The sequence below is a fragment of the Protopterus annectens genome, chromosome 9.part0 (genome assembly GCF_019279795.1).
Source record: "Protopterus annectens isolate FY-2018-M chromosome 9.part0, PAN1.0, whole genome shotgun sequence".
Classification (NCBI taxonomy): domain Eukaryota; kingdom Metazoa; phylum Chordata; order Ceratodontiformes; family Protopteridae; genus Protopterus; species Protopterus annectens.
The window spans coordinates 770,232,203-770,248,512 of record NC_056743.1 but is presented as its reverse complement, the minus strand read 5'-3'; the positions used below and the strand labels follow the sequence as shown (position 1 = coordinate 770,248,512).

The 16,310-nt window shown below is 34.9% G+C and overlaps 1 long non-coding RNA gene across 1 annotated transcript in view; it reads right to left on the bottom strand.

The window, feature by feature from the left end:
- Nucleotides 1-16,310, bottom strand: part of LOC122811512 — a 518,443-nt gene that overhangs the window by 332,867 nt on the left and 169,266 nt on the right. Inside the window, exon 3 of the long non-coding RNA XR_006366262.1 lies at nucleotides 13,199-13,362. This is a non-coding gene — a long non-coding RNA (uncharacterized LOC122811512). The remainder of the gene's footprint in view (nucleotides 1-13,198; nucleotides 13,363-16,310) is intronic.

Below are 16,310 nucleotides of genomic sequence, written 5' to 3'. Positions count from 1 at the left end.
AGTTTTTGCAAGGGGGTCAGAATAGTGGATTGTCCTGGGTGTAGGAGCTTGTTTATGCCTTCCCAAAACTTTTGCAGATTGTTTTGATGCTTCTGTTGTAGGTAACAGTAAACATTTCTTTTTGTCTAGCATTGTGGATTTTTTTGTGTTGTTCCTTATTTGTCTATATCTAAGTTGATCTAAGGGGGATTTTGTTGTATATATTAATTATTACATGTTCATTTGTTAATTAGATTACACTCATATGAAATAATGGCAACTATTACAGTATAAAAGATACTTATGCATTAGCATATGTTGAGCATTGATCATTTGGAAAGGTGTATATTAGAGGGTTTGTCAAATAGATAAGAGATTATGTGATTAGTGCTTAGAAATTCAACATAAATGGACATGAGGGAAGGAACTAGGTAGTAGAGAAAATGTTACTAATTGGTTAAGAGTTTGGGCATAAAGCAGGCTCATAGATAATTATATATATCATTATTACAAGGTTATATTAGAAGTACAGAGTGGGGATGAGTAGTGTCACAAAATGGTATATATGGCTAGGAGATGCTAGTGAAACTATTCATATATTGATGATGACTGGTTGTTGGGCATAGGATTCTGAATGAAGAGAAATCATTTCATAGTATGGCACACTGAAGATAACAATGGCATTTTCTTGGAGATGTACAGGAGCAGATCCACTGATTTGATAGGTGAAGTTTTTGTTGTGCTTTAAATGAGTTTGCATTCTGAATGACTGGATGTGATTTCATAGTTTAGCTACACTACTTGATACCAAGAGACACCTACAGTATTACATGATTTGGTCAAAGTGATTAGTGATTTTTCTCTAGAACCTAAAATTCTACTAGAGGAGTAATGTTGTATTAAGTTTTTAAGTGCTGGGTAATTTGATGGCTTGTATTGAAGTCTAAATAATTGAAGTTAGCTGAGAAAGACATAAGCGATGTGATAGTTCTAACCAGTTTAATTCTCTGTGGGCTAGGCAGTGATGTATTCTATTGTTATAGTTTACTGCAAATGTGACTATTTTATTATAACGCTGCTCATCTTTAATCGTAGGTATTGGATGTGCAATAATAAAGCAAAAATAACTCTACTTCCAATGAGCTTATGTTGCAGTGGCATCACCAGATCTTAAAATGGGTAACTGCAGTTCTGAACAATTTTTATTTCCTTCCCCTAGAACTGGGTAAAATGAAATAAAAAACTGATTTATTCAAACAAAAAAAGTTACACGCTAAATAGTATTTCTCATTGTAAATTATGTCGTGCCATACATATCCTTATTATTATCATCATGTGATTTTGCATAACAATACCATGACCTAATACTTCAGCTCAACATAAATCTGATATCCCTTCTGTCAAGAATGTTTCTTTCTGTACATCCCTTTTCATTTACATAAACATGTAATTTTGCTCCTTGCAACAACCTGCATTCAGTAATTCTTTTAGCTGATGGTATTACCATTAGAAACAGTATATAAAACTATCTCATCCACTGCCACAAGTTCAAAAGGAGACAGCTATTCTTTTGAAATATTAGCCAGAGTCCAGTATTATAAATGGGGTATGTGCTTCATAAATATTTTCATGAACCACAGTTTTATATAAATGTTTCTTTTTAAGAACATGTAAAGTACAGTTTTCAACAGAAGAACATCATAGACTCTCATCAAAGAATAAATGCCAATAATGTAATACTGAACCTGAACATATAAACGTCATTATTTCATTCTTTTGCTGAACAGCACCAAAATAATTTTACTGCTTGCCCATTCTGACAAATTCACATTATTGAAGGTCTGTCATGTGATATGTACAGAGACTTATGTAAAGGAAATTATTATGAGTGCTGCTTGTTCTGACAGAGTCTTGTCATCTTTTAAGAAGAAAACATTAAACATGATATTAACTGTACTTTTCTTTCTTTTGGTGTGTTGCTTTTGTAGGTTTATAGTTAGCAGTATTGTACACATTACAGTTACCACAACCTGTTTTTATATATATATATATATATATATATATATATATATATATATATATATATATATATCATTAAGTGTCTTAAACAGCTGTTTCACGACAAAAGATGAATAGATGTAAAGTAATATACAACACTCTGCTAAACACCTGCACCAGAAAAGTCCTTTCTAAGTTACAGTGCATCTGATATAATGGTGAGTAAGTGTGCATACTTTGGACTAAATGGCTGCATTACAAAATCACAGTATTGATATGCCTTTAAAACAAGGCCTTATAATCACTACTCCTCTTCCTTTTCTAGAAAAGATGTTTACTACTGAAGAAAGGAGTCACATTTGCATTTCAGCAGAGGTCCAAGGGCAAAAGCTCCAAAAAAGTAATAAGTATACAGTATACAGTGTAACAAATATACTTACAAATAGTTTTGCAAAAAAAAAAAATATATATATATATATATATATATATATATATATATATGTATATATCACATCTGGCCAGCCGTGATGTATTCTGTTTTGAAATAGGATAATCTAAGTATTTTAGAGCAAAGTAAATCAAAGGCTGTCTAACACCTTTCCAATGTTCTGAAAAAGATAAGAAAGATTTCATAATTTTATGTATGTACACACTAAGGAGAAATACTTTCATTTATTATTAGAGTCATCATAATAAACAGGTAAACAAACAGTCTGATGAACAATAAATAATGGTTCCATTTGGTTAAAAACATATAAAGGCAGTATGTTAATTCTGTGCTATTCAAAAAGACTCCTATCACATCACAGTCAACATTTAGGAAGTCTATCCTGTTAAGGTGGATTGTTGAAAATATTGCCTAATATAAAGAGGATAAATGACACAATGCTGCAGTTCTGGGTCATGAAGGAACCAAATTACTTATAAAGGATTTCAAAATTAAACATAACCTTCATAACAGCCATTACAGTTTATAACTGTAATTATTGTATGGGTTCTACCTCTTCATAGATATGAAAAGTTGGTTGTGGGTACACTCTCATAAAGGGCTGTTAAAGATCTGAACTGGAAAGTACAGTACATTTCCTAATTTTTGTGAACTAGAGCAAGTATAAAAGCCAATTTTCCATTGCTATGACCATAGTAAAAGTATGTATACTTAAATATATAGGAGAATATTGTTAATGTCTTACTAGCAGCTAATAGACTCTCATAAGATTTGGCAAGTATTTTTAGCTTAGACTGCATCCTACCCAACACAGATGGCTTGGGTCTTGAAATTATGAGCAAATTGTTTACAAATGGTGTTAACACCTTGGAGCTTGGCCTTCAGTGCACAAATGTACTCAGAGCCAAGTAAAGATAAAGTCATACTTACCATTTGTATTTTTCTCAGCAATGCCCATCTTAAGTAGTAAAATGAAATCTCTGGCATCCAGTGGAAACAATCCCACTGTTCACATACCTTGGGCATGGATGAACTGCAATATATATATTTTAACACGTGTGGATAATGACACTAATAAATTACCCCAAAAATGATTTTACCCTGGGAAGTTGACAAGTTTATTCCATCCGAAAGACTGAAAAGAATATCCTGCTTCATCAGTATTTTAGAGGACTGCTTGTGTTACCTAACCACCTGAAACAAAATGCAAGAATTTCCGACTGTCACTAGCAAGGGATTCCATGTTGCAATGCAGGACATGTCCTGCATGACAGAATGCGAATCGTTAAACAGCTTTACTGCTACCATTTCTCAGGTGATCAAGTACAGAGCTCATACTGCAGCTTTTAAGCTTCTTTATGAAAATGTTTGTCTATTACTGTGGAGAAAGGTCTATAGATGCTTTGCCTGTGATTTTTAAGCCCCCTCTATATATAGGCTTCAGCAAATTATCCTGTGTTAAAAGTGACATTGTGTAATCTATAAACTTATGTACTGCCCTTCCATTTTTCATAAAAAAATGGGTGTATGATACAAGAATGTAGAGACCAAGATATATGTTACACGTTTATAGAATAAAATAGATGATTACAAATATAAGCAATTTTTAAAATGATGTAGAATTGCATGGAGAAAAAAAAAACAGTTTTCAAGATATTAAGTCAAAGATACATGGGATTTTTTGTGACACCTAGATGAATGTGCTTTGGAAGACTCTGGAAAGAATGAATGGTTTAAAATTTGTTTTATTCACATAAACATATCTACTTATTTGAAAGCAATCCACTAAATTCACAGCTGAAAATGACCGATGAAAGAAAATATGAAAAATCATCTGAATTGGGCATTCCTGAATGAAATACTTATAACTACAACACAACTAAAAATAAATATTATTCTATGAATGGCCAATTAACTTCATATACAGTTAACAGAGTAAAAAAAAATACTACAAATGATTTAAACCAAAAAAATGCCCATTTGAAAAGTCTATAAAAGACTAAGTACAGAGGAAAGGGGGAGACCAAGTATAGAAAGAGGGCTGCCAATGTATAGAGATAACTGTTTAAATTATTCTCTTAGAAAAATAAGGATGTGGTTAAACATTATTTGTGTTAAAATGGCAGATTTAGTGCTCCAAAAGGGTATGATAGGCACCAATTTGCTGCCTCTCCAGGACCATGAACCCTAATACTATTGTTGCTCTAAGGGTGACTTGCTACTGTCTACAGAAATCTAATTTTAGCCATAAGTCTGATTTGCAATGTTCAGTCTGGCTTTTTGCCCTGGATTGCTAGCAGCAGTTATATGTCTGCTTCAGTAAAAATGTATCTCAAGCCAGCCATAGTCTGAAATGAGTCACTTATAAAAGAAGTGTATTTTCTATGTGGCAGCCCTATCATGTGCATTTATTAAATTCTGGGATGACTTGTCAATGGGACTGAACAGCTTCACTTTGTGTTCTATAGAAGCAATCTGTGAGATTCTATTTATAGTATGCCATTCTGCTACTTTTACACAAAGAAGTATTATAGAGTGGTGGACAACCAAATAGTCCGTTATTATATAGCACCTACTTACGGTTCTATCTGACTACGTCGACAAGTCAGAACGCCGACAGCGAGAACACCGACGCCAGAAGATCGAAAACGGAGAAGACCGACGGATCAAAACCCCGACGCTGAGAACATCGACATGGGAAAAGGCTGTGGATGTATGCGGTAGTGTGCGACTGTGATAGTTTGTGGGTTGGGGCGGGTTAAGTGAGTTAGGGTTAGAAGCGGCTAGGTAAGTGTGCGACTGTGATAGTTTGTGGGTTAGGGGGGTTAAGTGAGTTAGGGTTAGAGGCGGGCTAGGTAAGTGTGCGACTGTGATAGTTTGTGGGTTAGGGGCGGGTTAAGTGAGTTAGGGTTAGGCTAGGTAAGTGTGCGACTGTGATAGTTTGTGGGTTAGGGGCGGGTTAAGTGAGTTAGGGTTAGGGAGTTAGGTGAGTGTGCGATAGTGGCGGACCTTAGGGTTAGGGTTTGGGTTAAGGTTGTAGGTAGTTGTGTATGTGAGGTTTAGTGTTGGTTTGTAAGGATTTTGGTGTGCTTGTGTTGTGTGTGTGCTTTTTGGACCGGGGATTTGTTTTGTTTGTTGCTTGTCGGGATTATGGTTTGTCGGGCATGTGAGGTTTCGTGTTTGTGAAATGTCGGTTATGTGGTGTCGGTGATTTCGTTTTCGGCGTTTTGACTTGTCGACGTTGTAAGATAGATCCCTACTTACATACTTATTCTGAAGTTGTAAAAATCTCAGGAGTATACCACAAATACCAAGATTCATCAGTTTTGGTATCAGTACATATAAACAGCAGCTATATGGAGGCCACATCCCTGCAATCAGAAAAAAAACCTCCGTACAAAAACACATCAATGTATGTTTAACAACTATCAAAGTTCAGAAAATATCTGCAATGTTCAGTATATAATTCCTATTAGGACACTGAGAATTGTAAATATTTACAGTTTTGACCAACAGCCCTAAACAATGACCTAAAATGTATTTGTAAAGAAAGAAATATAAAAGAAATGAAGAAAAACTATTGATAAAACAATAAAAAAGAAAACACAAAATTAGAAAAAAAGACTGAAAGAACTGAGAAAATTAATACAAAAATATCATTCACTAAACAGCAAACATAAAGACAGAAAAAGAAAACAACAGTCATCTCTTATGGCATACAAGGATAAAACGCTGACTATGAGCCTGGTAACCAGATTTCAATTAGTGGCTCAGACACCTAAAGCAAAAGCATAGCTGGCTCAACTAGCGCCCTGTGCCAGTACCATGAACTAGCACGCCACCCCGTCAGCTCTTCAAGTATACAGCAAAAAAAAAAAAGCTCATTTTACTGAATTTTAATTCACCCTGACCAAATCACTGAAAGCTCAAATTACTGAAAACTCATTTCACTGAAGTGAATTACTGGCACTGTGTAGAATACTGTAAGGCAAGTAAAAGATATATGCCCTTTTCCCCACTGTGCCATCCTGGAGTTAGTATATATAGTTAGGGGGGTGGGGGGCACAGGCCCCCACATTGGAGTGTGAGGGGTGTGGCCCCCCACCTAGTTTAGTTTTATATTATATTTCATCAAAAGCTTCAAAACAATACATTTTAAACCATAGACATGCATACTTACAACAACAATGACTAACTCTTTCCAGAAGACAATATATACCCAAACTAAGTGGGGGGGGCTACACCCCAACATCCCCTAATGTGGTGGGCTGTGCCCCCCACACCTCCCCTAATGATATATACTAACTCCGGGATCACACTACAGTGTGGAAAAGAGTATATACCTTTTACTTGCCTTACAGTACTCTACACAGTGTCAGTACTTCACTTTAGTGAAATGAGATTCAGTGACAGGAGTTTTCAGTAATTTGAGTTTTCAGCAATTTGGTCAGGGTGAATTCAAATTCAGTGAAATGAGTTTTCAATGAAACAAAGTGGACCCATATATATATATATATATATATATATATATATATATATATATATATATGTATACACACACACACACACACACACACATACATACACAGAAAGACAGACATCTAGGGTGCAGTGAGAGGGGCAACTGCCCTGGGCCCAAAATGTTGGGCGGCATGATCAGCCAATCCTGATCACTCTTTAGTACAATACCAGCTTTTAAAAGCAGGTTTTGCATTTGCGGTCAAACAAGAACACTATAGCACTCCAAGTGTGGTCTAAACTGTAGCAACTGCAGCTGTTATATTTTAAAAGTAAAAAAAAAATAGATAAAACTTCAGCACTGTAGCACTCTATACAGGCAAGGTATAAACTGTTGCAACTGTTTGCTAGATTTGTAGCGAGCAGTTTGCTACAGTATAAAAAAGAAAAAATACTTTTTTTTAAACTAAAACATGAGCACTGTAGTACTGTGGGCAAGTCAGGTATAAACTGTAGCAACTATTTGCGACAGTTTAAAAGAAGAAGAAAAATATTATTTTAATAAAATATGTTAAAGGAGGATTGAAGGCAGGGTACAGAACTGGGAACTGAATGGCTGGGGCAGGAGAGCTGAAGAGGTGGGGCTCTGGTTCATAGTACTGGCCCAGGGAACTGGTTGAACCAGCTATGTTTTTGTTCCTGAAGTCTGGTTATACATCACCATTTTCATCTCAATTCCTCATATCTTATCTGTTAATGTTGATTGTAATCTACCTCTAGTCTTGGCATATTTAAGTCTTCCATAAATATTTCCATTTGTGTTTTTTCTTGATTTCCTCACTTCTCTGCTTTATACAATTTTTCATAAAATTCCCAATAGCTGTATTAAAACGATTGTTGCCACCTATCCAGTATTTTTGTGGACTACAAAGAAATCAAAATGTTGGTCAAGTAGTCCAGAAAGCACTATACAAACTTTGGTATTCTGTTTATCTGTACAAACAGAATGCCAGAGTTTGTAAAAAAAAAAAAGCAGCCACAAAATACTTTTCAATTGAAACACATCGCTAAAACGATGTGTTTAAAACTGGGATGTGTTAATACAAGAGAGAAAAGGTAAAGGAAGGCATGCCACTTTGAGATGACAAAAGCATGTATGTCATAAAATGGGCAGGAGAGTGGGTGGGGTGGGCGGGGAAATGGGTGGAGAGAGGCAAGGTTGTAGGAAATGCAAGGAGGTGTGGCTTTGGTCCGGTTTTTGCCACATAAAAATGTGGTAACCCTACCTCTGCTGGATCTCTGGTTATTCTTCTTGTTATAGGCTCCCTAGGTTTGGCAACAACCCTTTCTACTTTCTGTTGCCTAAGTCATTGTGCCAAAAGACTTTGTGCTTCAGAGTTATTATCAAAAAAACAGCAATCTTTCTAAACTCATGCATATAATTCAGGTACTTTCCTATTTTCTCTTTAGCACTTTGCAATTGTAACTCTTCCTGTTCTGTGAAATTCCCCTTATTCTGTAATACATTGTAAGCTGCTCTAACTGGTTCAACTAGTGCCTGGGGCCAGTACTATGAACCAGAGCCCCACCCCCTCAGCTCTTCTGCCCCTGCCATTCAGGTCCCATTTCTTCCACACCAGATATTTTCATAAGCTTCTTCAGAAATCTACCATCTTTTGTTATATTTTCCTTCTGGGCACCCACATGCATCCTCATGGTTACAAATCAAATTTTAGTCCCCACCTATAAGTAGTATTCCATGCAGAAAGATGATTATTTCTCCAAATATTTTTAAGCTCAATAATAGCATTTTTAGGTGGAATATAAATACATGCCAACATAATATTCATCCCTTGCCAGTAGCCCCTTACTACCATAAATGTGCCATTATTATCTTTTTTCCCTGTTCTGTCAGTACTGGAGCTCCTCTAACAATTAATGTAAATATTCCTGTTTTCCACTGTCTCTGATATTCTACTGAATATCCATCCTGAAATAATTTATTTATCAAATTCATATACACAGTTATTTCAAGATGTGGCTCCTGTAGCACTGCTATTTGCATTCCGCATTTCTTAATATAATTAAATATTCTCTTCTTTTTGTTTATACCCATGAGGCCATTCATGTTCCAATATAATATAGAAAATGTTGCCATTATGATAATAAGTCATTGTCCCCACTTATTATATATAACAGCTTTTTTCAAATGTCTGTTTCCAGCTTTTGTGATACATGCACCCACTGATATTTGGCTGGTTTTATCCTTTATACAGTTTTTTAATATCATCATCACTGAAACCTATGTCACATTTTACAACTAAACACACCCCAGAATAAACTATAGGCTGTTAACTTAATAAAAACACATGGAACTATGTACAACTTCAAATAATGAAGTTTAACCCTCCTAATAGGAACATTTATCCTACATAGCTGCAAACACAGGCCTTAATTAACCTAAAATTGAGGTTTTCCATGCTAAGATGCAAGTTATTGCCTGTGCTTCTACTAACAGTAATTGGTGTCTGTTCTTTTTTTATCGTTACTCCCCTCTCAGATTTAAAAAACAATGTGCATGCTTTCAGAAAACATTAACTTTTAGCCTTAAAGAAACAAGTGTTCTGGCTTTTTATTGCCCTATTATATGCTTGTCTCCATGGAAACATAAGGGAAAACATGATGTTCTCAGCTGCAGGCTTCTAAATACAAGCTGAAACATTTATCGCTAAAGGAAATTTCTTCTTTATATTCAGTGTTCTCTTATTTACTTGTTTCACTTAAAACTTGTTATTAGATTTAGCCAAGTGTTTTACTCCAGGCATTCACCTATGCAAAAGTAAAAGAAAACATATCAGCTCTACATATATTATGATCTAAGTACTTTTGGACCACATCCCCCATCTCAGCAACTTAAGATTATAACCTATTAACTTAAATATGCATTTGTCCAGCCTTTTTTCTCTTTTTGCATTGTAATGCCTACATTTCTTAACACTAAAAAAGAAGAGAAAATGGCATGTTTACTTTAATATTGTTAAAACATACAAGAACAACTAAAATGCTTTACTATATAACATGCAATTTATATCATAAAAAAGTTTCATAGAAATACTGTTAAGGACAAAAAAATATTTTATTTACAGTTACCTTTTTCCTTCCTCTTTCCCTAACCTAAGTGTCCTTCCAAACATTAATGACATGAAGTGAGGCAAATGCCTTTCAGTTCCTCACAAGTTTAACAAAGTCAACAAAAGTCCACTCTTTCCACTTTTTCTGATATAGCCGTATTTCACAAATTTGATTGATACTTGGCAGTGTCATATTTATTCACTAATTTCTGTGTTGCTAGTGTTCTTCCTGTTCATTTCCATCTCCCAATTCCAGATTCTGGTTCAATTCCAATGTACTCCCAATTCTTCTAGACAACTCCTGTGTTTTTTTTTGTGTCTCAAGCATTTTCCTTTGGGACAGTGGAAAGGTTTCACTGGCACAGTCTTTCCTGTGTTTTATTGTGAGATGAATGAAAGGCAGAATCCCCTTCTGCTTGATGGCTCACTTTTTGTTGGACAAACCTTTGTATTCCCCTCTTAGCCTGTTCTATATAAAAAAATTACTTTGATCTTCCAGGAAAAATATTCTGAAGAAATCTGCATACAGCAGCTTGAATCTCACACTTGCCTCTCAACATTCCCTGATTGCTGGAATAAATTTGTTTCTCTTCTCCTGATTTATAGTGAATGATCATTTTCCACAAACACCCCACTGTCTCTAACCTTTAACACTTTGCCCTTTTAGTCAGGATCAACTCTTTCTGCTGGTAAGTGTGTGCCTTTACTAACTAATACAGATCTTGGCTGATTTCTTATGGTCAGATTTGGAGCATACACATGGTGTGCACTTTCAATTAACAGTTTCTGCTGTGGAAAATCAGTCCAGTTGCTTATTTTTGCCTTCATAAAATGAATACAGTCTGTTCCTTCTAGTTTCCCTGGTGCAACATAAAATCCCATATTTTCCTTATGTACTCTATCCTCTAATTCTACCATTTTTTTAAATATCTCTTCTTGATTAGTTTTATTTTCAGCCAGCCTTTTCTTCATTTTGACCTCTGATTTTTGCAGTTTTAGCACCTCATCTAAATATTTGTTTAAAGCTTATTTTATTTTCCAGCCTTTTTATATGAGGTTATATACTCCTTAAGTGTTTTGTTTATTTTAATTAATTCTGAACACATTTGACTTTTTTTTCCTCTAGATTACTTGAAGTCATGTCTTGCACCAAATCTGGAGCTTGAACTGCTTTTTGCTGAACAGCTGCAGGATTCCTCCCAGTTAGTATTTTCTCTTCACCTTTTTCTAGTTGATTTTCTTTCAGGCTTTCTTAGTTTCTTCTTTTCCTAGCATCCAGGCAATGTACTTAGTAGCCAGTAACTGAATTTACTAAAAGTGACAGAGTTCTTGGGCCTTGTCTTTCAGTTTCTTTTTTCTTTCTGGAAGAGCTGAAGTTAAGCTGTTAATGAGTGTACAGCTATCTTGGAAAGTCTGACCTCAACACTTATAGTCTAGGAATAATTAACAATGTGAGTGCTGGGATGGCTGCAGTCAGTGACTAATGATGGCTCATCCATCTTAGCCTGACTAGTGATGTTGATGACTCCTGCCAGAGGTCACAAGATCACACTGGGAGGCACCAGGTCATGTGCTTGGATGTGCCATGCAGTATGCATACTCTACCCAGGGGTAGCACAAGTGTAAAAGCAGACATTGGGACTGGTCCTATTATCACTGTCACCACTAATGTTCTGTGAGAGACAGGTAGCTGTTGGAGTAAGAAAGCTAGGGTATATCAAACATCACAAGAGAAGTGCCAAAAATTATGCCACAGCAGGATTACCATGTAGCTTCCCCAGCATGAGAATATTTAGAATTCACTTTTAAGTATCAGCAGCCCCAGTCTGGGGAGGTGAAGCCAGATCTATCATCCATCTATCATCCATACGGGATGGTGGCATCCTGGTAGGAGGGCTGATGGTTACAACACCAAAAGTGGCAAAAACAGCATGGTAATAATTTATCAAGCAATTTAAAAGAAGTCGTAAGCATAGCCATGCATGAACTCCTCTGTGTTTCTCTACTCTGTATCCCCTTTTTACATTTTTGAAATTATGAGACATCACAAACTTTGCAATATGCAGAAATTAAAATAATTCAACTTTAGGACACCTCTCTTGGAATGAGATTTTTCACAATGGACATTGGAATTTAAAGTTTGCTTACATCAAAGTAAACCATCATACCTTGTCTCTTGAAGCATTTTCAACAATTTGAGAAGCAAAGAGGATGAATCATTTTCCAACTGTATGGAACAGTGGAATAACCCATAACAGTAAGCTGGTGGACCCAGGATCTACTTGTGGCTCAGATGTTGGAACAGCAGACTGGGGAGAGAAGGATAATATGATGGAGGCTGCCCACCTCATTCTGGAGGCAGTGTTAAGAGGTGCATTCCAGGTGGTGGACTACCTGTAGAATCCCTGGTGGAGTCCTATAACCATCAAATGTGCTTTGTCTTCATGGCAGGGCTGCTGAAGGGATAACTGTTGCAGAAGTGAGAGGCATGCCTCTCACATATTCCCAATGCATGCCAACTCTCTCAGATGTAGGGAGTATGTGGTAGGATCATAAGAAAAAGAATTCCCCCATGAAAGATGATGACATCATCCCCACAGTTCAACCTACACCACTAGGAGGAACAAACAGATCATACAGCTGTTGCCATCTGGAGAAACAAACAAGTCACATGAGTGGGCAGGAGGAAGACTTGATGATCACTAGGGATTGGAAACTAAAAAAAAAATAATAAAAAAAAGAGTATGGCTTACAGCATAGGATAATACAGTTTGTGCACATCAAGAGATAATGCATACATCCTTGTCCATTGATAGAGCAGACTGTGCCAACATTTTGCAACTAGATTTATACACTGGGTGATATAGTTTAGATGCATTATACATATATAGTATTCACATCTGTCATACCATGCAATATATCCACCACATTCCTACTCCATTAAGTAGATTTTTTTTTAATTTATAACTAAAATGTATCCATCTAATTATTGAAGTATGTATATTGTACAACACTTAAAGGTATCCCCATTTGCTGAGCAATGTTTGACAATAATTTCTTTGCAACACTCTCCCATTTATGGTATGGTTTATGTTGCATAACTTTGTAATTTTATAAATTTGTCATTCAGCTCTTTTACTTCATTCATTAACTTAAATATAAGTAATGGTCTTATTTCACTTACCTTTTGCCAATGTAAAATGTGTTGTTTTCATCCATTTTTAAGAATTATATGCTGCAATCCATGGATCAGCTTCATTTTCACCAATGACTCTCCCAACCATCTGTACATCCTTCAAGTCCAAAATAGTGATTGACAGCACTAGGAAGGCATTAGCTTTAAAATAACTGTTAAAAGCAAAAACAAAACAAAAACAGAGACACTTCAATGGGGCAAGTTAACTTATGTGTCACACAGGCCTTTTTGTGGCTCTCAAATCCACATACCCCATATAAATGTTTTTATAAAAATCAGTCAGTAAAAACATACACATCATAAGTGTATCTGATCAGCTATTGATCGATAAATAATTAATTAAGTAGAAAGCTATTCAAATCCCTGTCAGTACAGAAGAATAAAGCTCAGAGCTCTGAATGAGCTTTTCCTGTGCCCAGGATAGAGAGTTTGATTTCATCCATCTTCATTTACTTGCTGTGTGACTCTGAACAAGTCACTTAACCAGTGAGTACTCCCAGGTCATCCCTGAAAAGGGACAATTGTGTCCTGTGGGCTTACCTGGCCAATGAATAAGTAAAATGAAAAAATAAAAAAATAAATCTCATACAAAAAGTAACAAGAAATAATATATAGTAAGAAAGTAAAATTTGAAATGCTTTTGTCAAGCTCTTATTTAAGTAAGTTCAAGTAACCATTTGTAAGTAAAATACATTTTTAAATTACCCACAAGTTTATACACACTGACATAACCACAGTGCAGGATAATTAATTATTTCAGTTTCCTCAATTTTATTTAGATTTGAATGGCATTAAGACTGGATTAAAAAGTCATGCTAAAACTGTATTTATTACATGTTTTACTGTAGCACTACTTGTTTCTAATTTTCTTATGTCATATTGCTAATTGCTAATAAAATTTAAAATACAGAATATGAATGATGAGTTTCATTGGGGATATCTAGGTAGGTTAACTGATGGGATACACCCACAATATATTTATTTCTTGCCAGTAATTTGGTGAATAAATATGAAGTTGGTTTCATTATACATTTTAAAAGCTAACACATTTCAAGTTTATATTGCCAGATGCAATTTGTATACAGAATTATTAGGAATACAAGTACCAGAAACAAGATGATCTTTAATGTTTCTGTTTCTTTTATATACTGCTAGGATTGGATATGTTTACGGTATATTGCCATCTGTGATATGTATTTCTAAGTCATACTAATTTCATTCTATTATTTTTGATTCTAGTAGCTATCACATGTATAGTTAAATATTAACAGACTGTAACTAACAACTGACATGTGTCAAGAACTAAAGTTGTTGTTATCTGTTGGTTCATTTTTACATGAGGTTTACCAGTGCCATTTACTTATTAATTTGTCTGTGTGTACTGGTTTCGTGTCTGTGTATACTGCTTTCTCTAGCTGATCAGAACACACTTTTAATAAAAGGTGGAGGAAGCTCTAGGAGTACAGAGTAAGTAAGTATCTACAATTTGGAGATATAGTTTCACACAGTTGTTATAAAGGCCAAATAATAAATACAATGGAAATAACTATAATTTATAGCTTCAAATGTACACAATCTACATAAAGTAATGAACACAAAGTAAGCATAGACATAAGGTATCAGGATGAGCTCATTCAGCATTAGTTACTATTAGTTAATCTAGCACGCATTACAGATGTTACAATTTTGCTTGAGTTAGTAGTAGAGAGATGCATATATCACAGGCATACAAAAGAAATTCAGCTTAGAAGAGGGTTAAGTAGGAGTTAAGTTTAGAAGTCAATAATTCAGTTGCACAAGTACAAGAACAACATATTTCTATATTCCCTAACTGTATTACTTACTTTTCCAAATTATTCCCTAGGAACTCCCTATCAAAAACACATGAGAGATGTTACTTTCTGTATCATATAGGTCTCTCGCATGTCAAGAAACATGAAGAACCGGCTGTTTTGAGGTATTCTAGGAAGCATGCAATGTGTAGCAATTACTGCATTTCAAAGTTCTATTTCTTGTTAATATTTTAATACAAACATTGCCAAATCCTAGCACCATTTTATTTATTTATTTATTTATTTATTTGCTTGCTTGTTTGTTTATTCTGTTGAGAAGGATGTCACAGACTTAATTTTCAATGGAGGCCAAAATCAAAATTCTTCCCAACAAAGTAGACATTTTTAAAACAAAATAAAACTTTTTGGTGACAAAACAAAAAAACAACTGATCAAAACCATACTCACTTTTAAAAAAGCACATAAAAATATGGAAATAAATGAGAATTGCTGGGATCAGGTGTACAACACCATTAATATGTACAGCCATGTCTTGCCCTTCAGTGACTTCCCTAATTTACTCGTTTATTACTTGTGAGGTTATCTTCACCTCAAATACCTTCATTACTCATGAGATTACTTGAGGTCAAACCCTAACTGAATAAAATATCAATGTTATTTCACAATCTTTGCATGAGTAGAGGTGCCTAGAGTAAGTTATGAGAGATCATAGGCAATGATAAAAGACAAAGGAGATAGTTCACAGTCAGGAGCTACATACGTAATTTGCACAAAATGGGAAAAAGTATAAAAAGGATTTGATGGAAAAGAAAAGTGCATTTTTCTTTGTTTTCTTTGCCAGTTAAAGAACCTGTTTACTTCTAAGCTTTTAATTTAAATTATTCTGGTTGTTTCCTTGTTAAAAAAATGCACTTTTATTCAGTATGATAAAGACTCCACCAGAACTAAAATGCAGTTATCAATGGACTAAATAAATACAGTTGTAAGTTACTCACACATACAGACTCGTGAGCCAGTAAGTAAAAATTTTAACGTGACAAGTAGTGTTTAAAATGGAAGATATTTAATGCTACTGAACAGAAAGGATATTGAAAACACTAGTAAAAATGGAAAGGATATAAAAATGTAAATCTATAAAACAAAAAAATAACATCTAAAAATGTTAGCATTAGATAAATACATTACCAAAAATATTAATAAATAAATTGATAATACTGTGTGTGTGTGTTATAATAATTAACTTGGCTGAATATAGCTTTAACAAACTATTAAGTGAAATACAGTCATTTAAACTAGGTAGTTCACTA